This window comes from Condylostylus longicornis, unplaced genomic scaffold, assembly GCF_029603195.1.
Source record: "Condylostylus longicornis isolate FDR11 unplaced genomic scaffold, ASM2960319v2 ptg000135l, whole genome shotgun sequence".
In the NCBI taxonomy this organism is placed as follows: Eukaryota; Metazoa; Arthropoda; class Insecta; order Diptera; family Dolichopodidae; genus Condylostylus; species Condylostylus longicornis.
In genome coordinates this window covers 16,167,103-16,181,991 of record NW_026578103.1, presented here as the reverse complement: position 1 = coordinate 16,181,991, position 14,889 = coordinate 16,167,103, and positions in this window count along the sequence as shown.

The window sequence follows — 14,889 nt, the reverse complement described above, 5'->3', positions numbered from 1 at the left end:
ATTTGTATAAATATATATGTGTACATACATGTATATATTTAAGCTTTAAAAGTTCTATATTGTAAACATATTTTATAAGTATAGACATATATATATATATACAGGTAGCGATATTATGTTAATTTAATAGCTTTAATATTTATTATTTACAATATTTTTATTCTCCATTTTTATAAGTATATAAGAGTATATTATGAAAAATATACATGTAGACCACGTTTTCTTTAAGCATATTATAAAATGATGAATAAATAATTTTTTTTTTTATTTTGATAGTGAAAATAAAATAAAAAAAATAGTATGTATATCAAATTTTTAGTCGCAGCGGTATTGCTATTCTACAAAAATACGAAGAATATGTAGAAAAAAATATAACATACATAAGTACACTTACACTTCTAATAAAATTTTTTTTTAAAGCAAAACATTATAAATAAAGAGGCATTCTATTATAAGTATGTATTTTGTATATTATATATGTATGTATATAAAAGGAAATAAAAAAAAAAGTAGATGAAAATTTTGTTGAAATTAAAATTTTTGTCTGATGAAATTCTTCAATTAAAATTTGATTATAATTATTGCCATTTAGCTATTAGCTTTTGCACTTTTAAGAACGTGTAAATTCTTAGAGAAATGGTATTAGAATTCTGCTTTTTGTTTTTGTAAATGAAGTTTTTTCGAAAAAATTATTGAAAATTTTCTAATAACAAACATTTTTTTGTTAATATTGTTTTAATTTAATTGTGTGTATGTTATTTCGTAAGCAATTGAATTTTAATTTGGCTAAAATGAAATTAAATTTATTAATAAATTAAAAAATATTTAATTTTTTAATTTATTTGAATATTACTGTTATACGAGTATAATCGTAAATGATATTCAATAAATGTTATGCGTAATTCTACTTATAAAATTTTTTTACGAGATTTATGAAATATTTAGAAATATTTAATTTCGTTTTAATTCATTTAGAAAAAAATTACAGGCATATTCAATTAAAAATTAAAAACTATCCAAAATTTATTTTAAAATCAAATTTTATCATGTAAAAATTTTTAAGGATAAAATTCTTAGCGCCGTCACATATGCAATTTTTTTGTTTTTGATATGAAAATTTTAGCAAAATTTTATAGAAAAACAAATAATTCAACAAATTTCTTTCAAATTTTATATTATTCACAATTTGATTCATTTAGTTTATCAATATAGAAAATTGATAATCTTACTCTGTATATAATCATTGATATTCAGTAAATTGTTTTGAATTACGAAAAGTTTGATTGTGATTAAGAAATATAATATTATATCTACCTAAATATCTATACATGGATACATACATATACATACATACTCGTATATACGTATTTTTTACTTAAAAATTTAGTATAAATTTAAAAATTGCGGGTGACTAATAAATAAGTCATTGTTTTAAATTTTAATTATTTACTTAAAAATATTTGAAGTATTTTTTTTTTGTTTTGTTTTTTTCATTTTAAAATAATTAGAAAAAGTATTTCAATTATTTTACAAATTTTTATTTCTATATGTATTAAACACATTTCATTTCTATATAACTAGTATTTGTTTTTGATTACTACAAGCTGATAAAAATTATATCAAAATATCTTATCAGATCATATTTTTAAATTATTCGAATAGAAAAGCTTATAAAAATACTTAGTATAAAAAGTGATAACAAATGAAAGGTAAATAATAGACACTACATATACAATTGTTTAATTTAATTTAAAAAGTGGTCTCATCGTCTGATATAACACTTCTACTTTATAAATTACTCATAATATTATTATGTAGGTATAATGCAATTCTTGTTGAGGTTATACTTTTGTTTTTTGTTTTATTTTTGTAAATAATTGACAATTGAAAATAATAAAAAAAAATGATTACAATAAATTTGCGTTCTATTTATTATAAAAATGTACATACATACATATATATAAATTAAAATTTTCTAGGCCCTCAAGTAGTTCAAATTTTTGATATCATTTAAAGATTATTATTTTTTTTTTTCGTTTTATTAATTATTTAAGTAGATAATAACAAATACATAAATTGAAATGACAGCTGATTTTAATATAAATGAAAAATTATGAAGTGGCAGTAAACAAGATTACTATTATTTAGGTCTAAGTTCAAAAATTTTTTTAATAATTGGTTTATTTACATACTTATGAGAATAACGAAAGAAATGAAGAATTTAAAACAAAATGTTATTAATAAATTTTATAACCAAAACCAGTTTTTTTTTTTTTGTAAATTTAACAATTATTCACGTATTGCGTAATTTAAAGCTTTTTATAGTTTAGACCTTTTACACATTTAAATGATTTGTCGTATATTGTTAGTATTTTATGTATAAAATTTTAAAATCATGTAAAAGAAGTATATAAAAGAATGAGTAAAATCCAATTACAATAAAGTTGGGTCAAACAAATGTTGTTATGTAATGTAGCACTTTTTCCTTCAACAAATGAAAATACTGCTTTTAAAAACAATCTAGTTACGTACTACAATATTACATTATTAAAATTACTTCCAGTCATATAAGAATTTATTTTACAGATTGCATACGTTTAGGATTATCATTGTATGCAATCTTTGTGTAAAACGAAAAAAAATTTAAAGAGGCCTAAACATAATGCTAGAATTTAAGAGGAGTGAGAGATAGTTAAAAGTTTTTTTCTACGGAAATAAGTTTCCAGTAAAGTAATAAGTTTCATCATTCTAACTTCAAGGATGTAGAAGTTTTGCAAACAGTCACACGGACAGGCGGACTGACAGACAGTCGGATAGAGTAAAACCAATAAGTGATAAGAATTAGGTTACCAAAAAAAATAATAGATTTATTGGAATAAGTATACCGAAAAATTTACTATATGTTCTTACAATGTTTTTGGTTTCATTTATTTTAAAAAATAAAATTTTATTTAATAATTTTGCATAAATAATATTTGTGTTTAATTTTGTTTTAGTAAACAATAAGAACTTCCAGTTTTGCCTAATGTTTTAATAAAATTAAAGTTTTCGATTGGTTAATAATTGTGTCCGGACTCTCAGATATTGAGTAGAAATCCATCTAATGTCTGAAAGCATAAAACCATAACATTTGTTGTTATTTTAATCTAAAAAAAATTTAACATAGGATTATGTAATTGACTATATGATTCCGAATTTGAACTTAAATATTTCTGAAAATGAGAAAGTCTTCGACGGCACTTATATATAGATATATAGAAGTGAATTGTGTGAGCTTCAAAATGAATATACAAAATTGGCTTTATTTATCGTATTTCCTCCATGAATAAAAAAGTAAAAATTATACGGTTTTCGAAAATTCGAACTTTGATGCCTACACACCTTGAGAAGAAGGACCCGAAAAGCAAAATGTCATAAGGTACGTATGGAGCCATTCTATCACCTTACTACGGAAGTACAGTTGAGTCTCGGACACCCTGTATAGTAATATTATAAGAAATTTCCTAACTGGGTTAAAAAATAAAAATATTTAAATATTTTTAATATTCCGAGTTCTTGCATTTTTTCATAATTTAATTTTTCATAAATAAATGAAAATTTTTTTAAATTTAATATTCAAAAACAAAAAAGAACTTTACTTTGGTACTTGTCTTACTATACATTTTCACCATATTTATAATATGAATAATGTAAAAATGTTAAAGTGAACATCCTGCCATGTAACAGCTTACTATTAATAAGTACCTACTTACATAAATCATTTAAATTTTAAAATTGTACAATGAAAGTAGATGTACCCATACAACAACAAAACAAACATAATATTATTTTGCATCATATAAATTCTTGTTTTAAGATAAAAAAAGACAAAAAAAAAAGAAAAACGTATGGCGTATAGATTTATTTTTATGAAAATGTGTTGATGGTTTTCTGTTTGATTTTTGTGGGATGATATCAAGAGTATTCGTCACGTGGCAGTTTTATTTTTCTTCACTTTATAATTTCTCTTTGTATTTAAAGAGAACACATCATTATCTATATATATATACAATAAAACAACGGATATATTTGCATACAACGCATATTCATTCGATATACATATAAGTGAGTAGTTTATATGCGATGTACATATGTGTGCTTTTATATACGCGATGGCTATCATCTAAAATCTAAATAATCTTTTTATTTTTGTCTATTGTTTTCTAAACAAGAAAAACATGTTTACTAAAAAATTTTTCATGTGTAAACAAAAAGTATTGCACGTAATTTAAAATTTATGACTCGAATTAATATATAAAAACGAATGATTAAAGAAAATAAAAACATTGAAAGAAAAAAAAACAAAATCACCTTAATAAAATTACACAATCTTATATAAAATATTTTATTAGTTGCGATTATGATAATTTCGCATTTGATTATAGATTTATTGTAACAATTTTCCACTGAATATAACCATCGTGCAGACACACATAAATATGTACATATATAATACTCAGATACATGAGTATATATATGTACATATGGATGTAAGTATTGTATATGTTATACCGAATCTACAAATTGTAAATTTTAAATTCAATCTTAAAGTTCAATAAAACCAAAATTACAGGTATAGATGTTTCCGTATTAAAAAATATTAAATTTGGGCTACATTTTTTTTTGTAAGAAATTTCAATGTAATGTCACGTAAAAGACCATCAATTTATTTACAAAATTGTAAGATAACACAACGCATTCACTATAGATAATGCACAGTTATAAATAAATATAATTTCATTTACATTTGTATGTATACAATATGGTTTTTATAACGAATATCAGAATAAACTCGTATACTCAATGGTCGTAAATCAGTAACTGGTCATAATTTTAGAAATATTCAATGAAATTAATACTCGTAATTTATGATCAATAATATGGTCATGTTATTCACAAACGCCACTCAAGGCAGAATAAAGGTTTAGGAAAATTTGTATCTCAAATCTTAGGACAGAAATAGGAGAAAAATAGAAACAAATCAAGAATTAGTCATCCGTTGGGAAGCCGGGAAAGTAACATTCAACGAAGAGCACTGATGTTATTAAATTCAAAAATAAAAAACGGCGAAAGAGAAGTAACAGAAATCAAAACAAAATAGAATAGAAAAAACCACAACATTTGACCCGGAATAAATATGACTATACCTGTACAAGAATTATAGGTTAAAGCTATCTATGCTCCAAAGGGAAACAGAAGAGGAGAAAAAAATTATGTATGGTTTACCGAATATTTTGAGTAACAACTGGAGAACGAGAAACTACCATTTTACTTCTGTTAGTGAACATTTGAAGTGAAAATAGTCTCAATCGGACATTTTAGTGACATATTTTTTCGCAATCATTTCAGAAAATTGAATTTAAAAACTGATTACAAAAAGTAACCACTTGGTATTTTTTATAATCAAAATCAAATCTGACAATAAGTACACATACAATTTATCCGCACTTTCTTAACTTATAGGGTAGAATTAAAAGATAAATCAACAAGATTAGAAAAAAAAAAAAAATTATCTTTATCGGGGGTATTCAAAAGAGAACCTTCTAGAACAACATTTTTTTGTTACCTTTTGTTTTTGATTTATATTTTTTAATTTATATTAATCTTATATCGACTAGACTTTCTGATATTTTTTTTAAATGGGCTTATCTAAAAATAATCAAATGAAATCTAAAAATATTAATGAAACTTATTTTTTTTTATGATTAATTTTTGAAGGACTTATATAAAAATAGGAGTTACACTGAGCTTAAATACTTATAGTTTCACATTTACATTTATTGCTTAAAATATTAATACAAAATATGTGTTTGTAGGTTTGTTGTTATACACTTGAATCAGAATTGGTCCAGGCAGTAAAAAATTAAGTGCAGTAATTGTCACACTTAAAAAATTGTTAAAAAAAAATCGCTAGATACTGATTTTATAATTCTATTTAAACTAATATTAAAATTTAAATGATAAACAATATTTAATTTAAAAAAAAAATTCTTAATTATGATAAAATTCTAGTTATCGTACAGGAATATATGACAAGAGTCTATAAGATTTATAAACTATATTCTGCATGAATACCAATTTATAAACTATATTTGCTGAATACTTAGAAAATGATTTAATTGTTAATTAACTTAAATTTATAATATTATATAGAAGTTTATATTTTTAAATTTATTACCCCCTGAACAGGTGTACATCGAGACAGCAAATATTTGACTGTTTGTGCGGATCTATATCGGAGTATTTTATAATGCACATAATCGAAACACATGTTATGTTTTATAAAATTTTTCATATCTTGAGCCTATCAGCCTATAATTAAGTACGCACATGTATACTAAGTGACACAAAATCTTAAATAAAAGCAACTACTACCTATATTTAATATTGATTAAACAGGTGATTATAATAAAGTGAGAAATTTAACCCGTGTAATTCACATATGTATGTAAAATAAACATACGTACACCTGATATTAAATTTTTAATTTTGTTTTATTTTACATTTTAAATTAAATAAGTGTTCTAAAAAATAGTAGTGAAAAATAAACAACTGCAATCAGCTTCGATCATCGTTCCATTTCAAAAAGAAAAACCCATAAATAGCAAAATGTCATTGACCCAAATAGTTCCAGAAACAGAAAAATTTTATTTTAATACTTTTTAAAAATTTTAAATTTTCACAAAAAAAAATAAGAAAAAAAGAAATAAAGCAAAAATGTCGTACAAAATACAATTATTAAGATTGTCTGGTTAGTAATTCATGATAATTAGCACGCTTTTCTTTTCGCTACACTCGAAATTATTTTTGTTAAAATATTTATTCTTCTCGTATATTTTGTTCTTATTATTATTTTCTTATTGTTTTTCTTTTTTTATTTATGTCTTTGTCTGATTCAATTAATAAAATTTAATTATTTAATAATAAAAAAGAGACAACATAAAAGCTGTAAAGTATCTCTTTTTTTTTCATATAAAATTTTTTAAAAATATCTCAGCTTTATAAATATTTGAGTAAAAACAATTTTTATTTTTAATTCGGCATTCAAAAAGTTGATGATTCTATTTTATTTATTATGAACATTCTATATACTCGCTCGTACTTGTATATAATATAAGTATATGTTGATGTTCTTCACATCTCCTATTAAGTAATTTTTTTTTATACAGTACAACATGTCTCTTTAGTTATACGTGTATATAAATATATGTGAATATACATTATAAATTTATACTCAAAAATTTTTTAGTATAAATTGTGTTAATGAACTTAAATTAAACGTGAAAAAAATAAACGAATATTTTTCTATATATAGATTTTATAAAAATATGTATATGGACAAGTATAATTATATATAAATGTATAGATATTCAAAAAAATGTTTACCATTATTTTCGCACAACATAAAATCTCAAAAAAATGATAAACTTAAGCATATAGCTTAATTCAATTTAAATAATCAAGAGCACATGTAGATATATGTACACCTGTTCATCAATTTATGATCAAAACTCCTGTGGTATATTAAACATTGCAAAATTTCCAAGTCATATAATGAAATGTTAAAATTAAAATTCGAAATCTGTATAAATCACATCTCTTTAACTAAATCAATTTTATCTTATATATAAGACACTAATTATTGTATATTTCCGCCCGTATTAAAGGGGAGGCTAATAAAATAGAATTTTCAAATTATATATGAATTTTAAATTTAAATAAGCATAAAACTAAAACCGTGATAAATTTTTTTCCCTGTTAATTTTCAACAATTATTTTTCTTTCTTTACTTATATTGTTTTCCAGCTTCGTGTAAAAGACCAAAACCCCAATTTTCTTATTAATTAGTAAACTACAAAATAAATTATATTTTTTTTTATCAACCTTCATTTTCTATTATATTTTTTTTAATATACGCCTTCAAATTAGTCTAAACGTACATATAAATATAGCTAGTAAGAAAAAAAAACAATTTGTAATATTCTTCGAAAGTTCAAGTAAAATTAAACGGACAACGCTAATGCTTGCACGCACGCACTTTTTAATTTTCATATTATACCTATATATACATACATATACATATGTTCCCAAAATTTTTCTATCTTGCTCAAATATACGCACAATTTACCAAAATTTATATATAGTTGTGAAAATTTCAGCGTTATGCCAAAATTAAAATATTGTGAATAAACAATAAAAAAAAAAAAAAATTATTTTGTATTTTTAGCAAAAATATTTTTATATTGAAAAATGGAAAATCTCATGAAACACTTCTGCATATTACGTGTATAACAGGAAAATTTAAATATTTTTTGTTATTACAAAGAAATTGAGATGAGTTTCCAAACAAAAGTAGTTTATTAAATCTCATTTATATAGTTCTTGTTTTATTTAATTTAAAAAAAAATTTATAATTTTTCTCTTTCATTTAAATACAAAGAAAAATAATCTTATTCGTATTTGAGGCAAAAGTTAATGCGCCAAATAATTTTTATTTTATTCAAATTGTTTGCTTTTTTTTTCTATTTTCTAAAAATAATTCTTTTCTAATGACGATGAGCATTAAAATGAAATTTAAATGAAGGTGAAAAGTTTTTCTTTTTATTTTCTATACATACATAATATATTTGTTAAAAATATTTTTCATTTTAAATTAATAATTCACACAAATTATATACAACTGGTATACATTATATAAAATAATTTGTAGAGTGCCTTAAATACAATTTCATTTTCTAAAAATATCACTTCCTTCTTTTTAAACAAACATTAAAATATTTGACCTGAACTAAACATAAAATTCAAAATTTAGGTCATGGCAATACAAAATATATATACATACAAGCATATACATAAACATTCTTTCATATTATTTTTATGATAAAAATTTAAATTTAATCCTCTTGACTTTCCAAATCAATTTGGATTAACTTCTAAACTATGTATATGTACATATATAAATATTTTTATTGTGGAGGAAATTTTATTTATAAGCACACACTTTCTATTCTTGTATCTAATTCAATAAATTTGTATAAGACATTATGAAAATTCATTAAAACTATTATTTTTTTTTTTTTAGAAGTCAATTGCTTTATATTTTTTAAATCATTGGAAATTGAAATATTAACCTTGCTAAATGTCAAGTATTAGATTTATCATGTCAAAAAATTGAGAATTTTTTACAGTTTATATAATGAGTAAATGTCTGTTATGTGCCATATTCAAGATATTTGTACAATCTAAAATTTTGGAATATTTCCTTGATGAATTGATGACGTTGACTTTATTTACCTTGTGTTATAAATCAACAAGAGAGTGTCAGTTAATCCATTTTGTGTAAAGTTATTTTGCAATATAATTTTTGATATGCGTATAAGTGATAAAGTTTGACAGAAATTTTTAGTGAAATTTTTGCATTAGCTTCAGGCACCGAATTCATAAATAAATAGAATAAAATACGCGCCTTAATATTACATATTCTGTTAAAATGAATGTTTTGTTTTTATAGAAATTGAAGTAAATGCGACTACAATATACATGGAATCGTATATAAGGAACGGAATAAAACTCAAATCTAAAGTACCTTTTCGATTATTTTTTGATTGAAAACCCATCTTTATAAAAAAATTAAATACAAAAATCAAAAAAATTTATTCTAATTTATTAAATCCAATTAAAAAACAATATTCACTGCCATGATGATACAAAGTTAATTTTATAATTAATGTAAAACTAAAAATAATTTCAATCAATATGCAATTTTATTACTTATCCGATAAGCTTTTGATGACGCAATTATTTAGTAAGTATACCAAGTATATTGTATAAAATACAATATTGCAATTATTTTCTTATTAATTATTTTCTATTCAAAATATTTATATGTATATACGTACGTTTATTTATGCATATTATTATTGTTCAACAATCTAGGTTCAAAGTTATAGAAAATAAAGTAATGAACGCTATTTGCCTTTTCTTTTATAATTTATTCCGAATTCCAATATAATATGTAATAATAATAAAAAAAAAAAGTTTTTAAAAAGAAAATACTTATTGATAAATTTATGCATATTCAACCTAATTTTACGACATGAAGAAAAAAAAACAAATGAATATTTATAATAATTTAATTGAAATGATATTGTGTAACTTGCTGCATAGTAAATGAATTACTCGCTGGTCATTAAATTAATGCAATTACAAAAATTAATAACTAATAAGTTATTATAAATATTGCGCAACTTAAAAAATATTGAATTTCCATATATTATGTATAGTGTGGTTAGAAATTTCATTATCAAAATATTATAACGTAAGAAAAATTCATGTATGTGACGTTATCATTACGATATTATGAATTTGTTGAATACAAGCGACTTTAATTACAATTTGTGTGAAAATTTTCCAAAATCCATTATCATTCCATTTATTTAAAAGTTTCGAAAAAGAATCCTTAAACTTTTATAGCACTTCTTTGATTATCTTTTGCTATAAAACTGAAAAACCATCAGTTTTTGACATAATAAAATTTTTGACAGTTTCCCTTCTGTATTCATTTTAATAAAAATATAATAAGTCCCATAGTCAGTTATGGCGAATAAAGATGCCATAACTGACTATGGGACCGATTATGACTTTAAGTTGCCGTATTACCATATTAATTTATGCAAAATTTCAGTACTATGTGTTTTTCAAAATACTGTGTGTGCCAAACTACTATTTAAGCTGTATAGCAGCTACCAAAAAGAGCCAAGAAATTTTAACGAATTTTATCAAGCACATCAGCCCTACTAATATACTCGTTCTTGTGAAATTTCAATACCACAACTTTTATAGTTTCTGAGATATAGCCAAATAAATTTTGAAGTTGTATGGCAGCTACCCGGACCGGTATCCCGATCATGTCTAATTCAAATAGGGTTCTGGCACACAATAAATCATTTGTGAAAATTTGGTGAACTTAGCTCAATTAGTTTTTGAGTTATCGTCGGGACGGATGGATGGACGGACGGACGGACGGACGGACAGACAAAGCTAAATCAACCCAGAATTTGACGCTGATCAAAAACATACACTCAAAAACATAAACAGTAAGGCAAATTTAGGTGATCAGTAAGGTACGGGTATAAAAACCAAATGATACAATTCATTTCTGGCGCATTATTTTTTTTTTTTCCTTCTTCACTCCTAGGAGGAGTATAGGGCTAGTGTATGATATCTATCATGCCCTAGTTTCTATAGTCATAGAGAGTTAGCTAGGTAGGTGACTAGCCTACCGTAGTTTTTATTTATATTAAATATTTCAATTTATTAATATTTTACTGTTTATTTTTTCTTAGTCTTTAGTATCGAATATTATGAATATTTGAAAATTACTTGTATAATATTTATTAGTATTGCATATTAAGTTATATAATATTGAATATAATTTTTATAGTGACCTGACCGGGGTTTGAACCCGAGACTCTTCGTTTAAAGGGCCGGTGCCATAACCACTGCACCAATGGTCAGATATTACTAAACATTATTACTAAACTCAAAAAACAAAATTTAATAATGGTGGAGCATAAAGTCTAAAATAAGAACATTATATTATTATTAAAATTTAAGAATAGTAGAATGAAGTTGCCTACCTGACTTCAAAATTACAGTAATATTAAATTTTATTCAACATAATATTTTGTTTCTTCAATTTTGAATGTTCAATTTTGTATAAATACTTAATATTGAAAAAGATTTTCATGAATGTGATAGCTCCTAATGTTATTGAAAATTACTCAATATTAAGGTTATATAAAAACTTTATACATACTTTTTTTAAATCTGCATGATAAAACAAAATTTTCTAGCACTTTAGAATAGTGATTTATAAAAAACACATTTATTTTTTTCCTTTTTATTTGCCGTTACTTAAAAACAGCTTTTAAAAAAAAAACAATCGTAAAACAATTAAACTGAAGAATATAGAAAATTAATAAATCAACTAATGGTGATTTTTTTTTTTCTGAAAGTATAAACAAAAATTGTTCTCTATATGTTTTGCAAAGCTCGTGTATACAATAAAAATTGAAAAAACAAAAAAATAATAATATAATGCTAAGTATAAGTACGTGTATACATAAATATTAATTATAATGAGTAATCATTTAATATCAATAAGTTAAGAAATCTTCACATTATTGAATCTAAAATATTAAGAGTTAAGCTATAACAGCCTTGATGTGTACTCATAGATTTTCGTTCACTAAAAAATAGTATGAATAATTATGAGCTTATTTTAGTATCAGATTAAAAGTATTAAAATATACTTTATGAGCTTTTGAAGATAAATTAGCCAAATTGGTTTTCATAAATGAATCATCATAAATTTATAATACAATGAAAAGACAATTAAAAAAAATATGTACAGTAGAAGTCAATAAAAATGAACAATTTTAAGTTTCATGAAAAATAAATAATATTTTAATTGATTGCAATTTTAATTAGTTTGAATTTGAACTGTTTTAAAATTTGTTTTTCATATCATGATTGAGGAACCGAAATCAAATTCACTTGCATATGTTAAGGAAATAATGTTAATAATGTTAAGGAAATTGCCTTAGAAAAATGAACAAAGAAAACAAAAATCATAAAGTTTCCTTCTGAAATACTATTGAGCTTCCACTCAGTATCTTGCACTTATATCTTTTAAAAATAATTTTTTCCACATGATAAGTAATATCTCCTAATTTTAAATTACTTTTATCTTAATTCCTTTGTTTATTGTCTAAAAGAAGAATTGTTTGTCCATATGACTTTGTTGTTTACAATTGTGAGTTTTTAAAATCCTAAAGAATCTAACATATTAAAACAAATTATTTTAAAACCATATTACAACGGCTCATGTTTCAAAAAAATTTAACTACCATATTATATAATTGCATTATTCCAAATTCAATATAATTATGTTTTATGGTCAGCAGCTCCAAAATCAAGTATTTTTGCTACTTATAAAGAAGTATGTATACGTATACATATGTATTTTTATGTAAATTGTATATTTCATCAAAACTTTTTATAAATATTAAAAAATTCTATTGGCTACAAATGTATATATAGAGAATTAATTTATTACAATAACTGAAAAATATTTAAAACATGGATTGAAATGTTAATTAACTTAATTTAAATGACAGCACGTGGCATTTTATCTTGTTTACTGGGTTATTTTGTATAGATTATGTTTTTACTCATATAGATATGTACATAAATTTATTAGCATACTCATGAATATATACATCCACACTTATTATGAATGTTAATCGGTTTACATACATATTTTGAAATTAGCTTAATTTTCCAACTATCAATAATAAAAATAATATTGTTTAAAACAAAATTCGATTTCAATCCCTTTGCGACTAACCTCCTCCATGTTAGTCGTGATCTTCTCAAGTTTTTTTTGCCCCTGATATGTATGATGTTCTAATTGTGACCTATGTAAGTATTTATTCATCCACTTCACTTTCAAGCAAATTTGAAGTAAACATTCATGTAAGTAACTACATGAGGGAATATTTTTAATTTCCATTCGCGGTCCATATACTAAAAGAAAAAATGGAACACAAAAATAACACTTAATTGCGCAATAATCCAATATCTTTTTAGCAAATCCAAAAAAAAAAAACGCCTAAAAACAAAACACAAGATTAAAATATTAATGCTGTTTAAATTTGATCACAAGGCGCCATCTATATGTAAATCAAATCATGATAAATTAAGAGCAAAAAAAATTTAAATATGTATTACAGTAAAAATTAAAAAAAAAAAAAAAACAAAAAACAAGAATAAATTTTTAGAGTTCTTTGAACGTTAATATTGTTCTCATATTGGCAAAATTTATAAAAAAATTTCTATTTTAAAATGAAAAATTATTATATAAAGTATAAATTTGTAATAAAATTTACGCATCCCACAATATGCAATGAGTTTATGAACGACTTGTAGCATACGACACGGAAATTTCCAAAAATTTCTATAAATATTATTCAATGAAAATTTATGAAAACATTTTCCTGTTGCCAAAATTTTGAAAATGCCACAAAAAAAAAAAAAAAATAACTTGATAATTATGGGCGAGAAGTCACGTACGTATGTTTTCTAAATTTTTTTTTCACCTAAATTGAAAACGTATTATTATAATAATTGTTTATTTTAAATACTAAATAAAAATAAATATTAAATATAATTAAATTATGTATAAATAAATATTATTTAGGCACATTAACAGCTCCTTCACGATATGATGATAATGATGATGTAATTTTTTCTAGAACACTGTTAAAAGCTTTACTGTTATAATATGATTTCTTAATTTGTTTCTATTTACAAAGATAGAAAACAAACAGATTCCTATTAAAAAATTATAATAGTAAATATTAATTTGGTAAACAATGACATAGATTTTTAATATTGTCATTAAATTTCTTAATTATCAAATTAAATTGCTCATCGCGATATTATGCCAAATTTAATCGCGTTTGTGAAATCTTTTCAATTATGATGATATGTCTGCTGATGTAAGAGATTAGTTGAATTAGTAGAACTGGAAGACTGTTGATATTTCGCATATGCTATAACGAAATCCACTACTTTTTTGTTTTTTTTTTTATAGTGAGATTTTCAAAATTATTTTATTTTATAATATAACAATTCCTTCCAAATTTTAAATTTTAAAGCAGAGCCTTAAAATAGAAATATATTTAAAAATTTAAAATTTTTCAATCTTCTTTTGTTAGCTTCCCTTTTTAATATAAAAAACCGGAACACTATTTCGAAATTTTAGTTTCTATCTCACAATAGAAA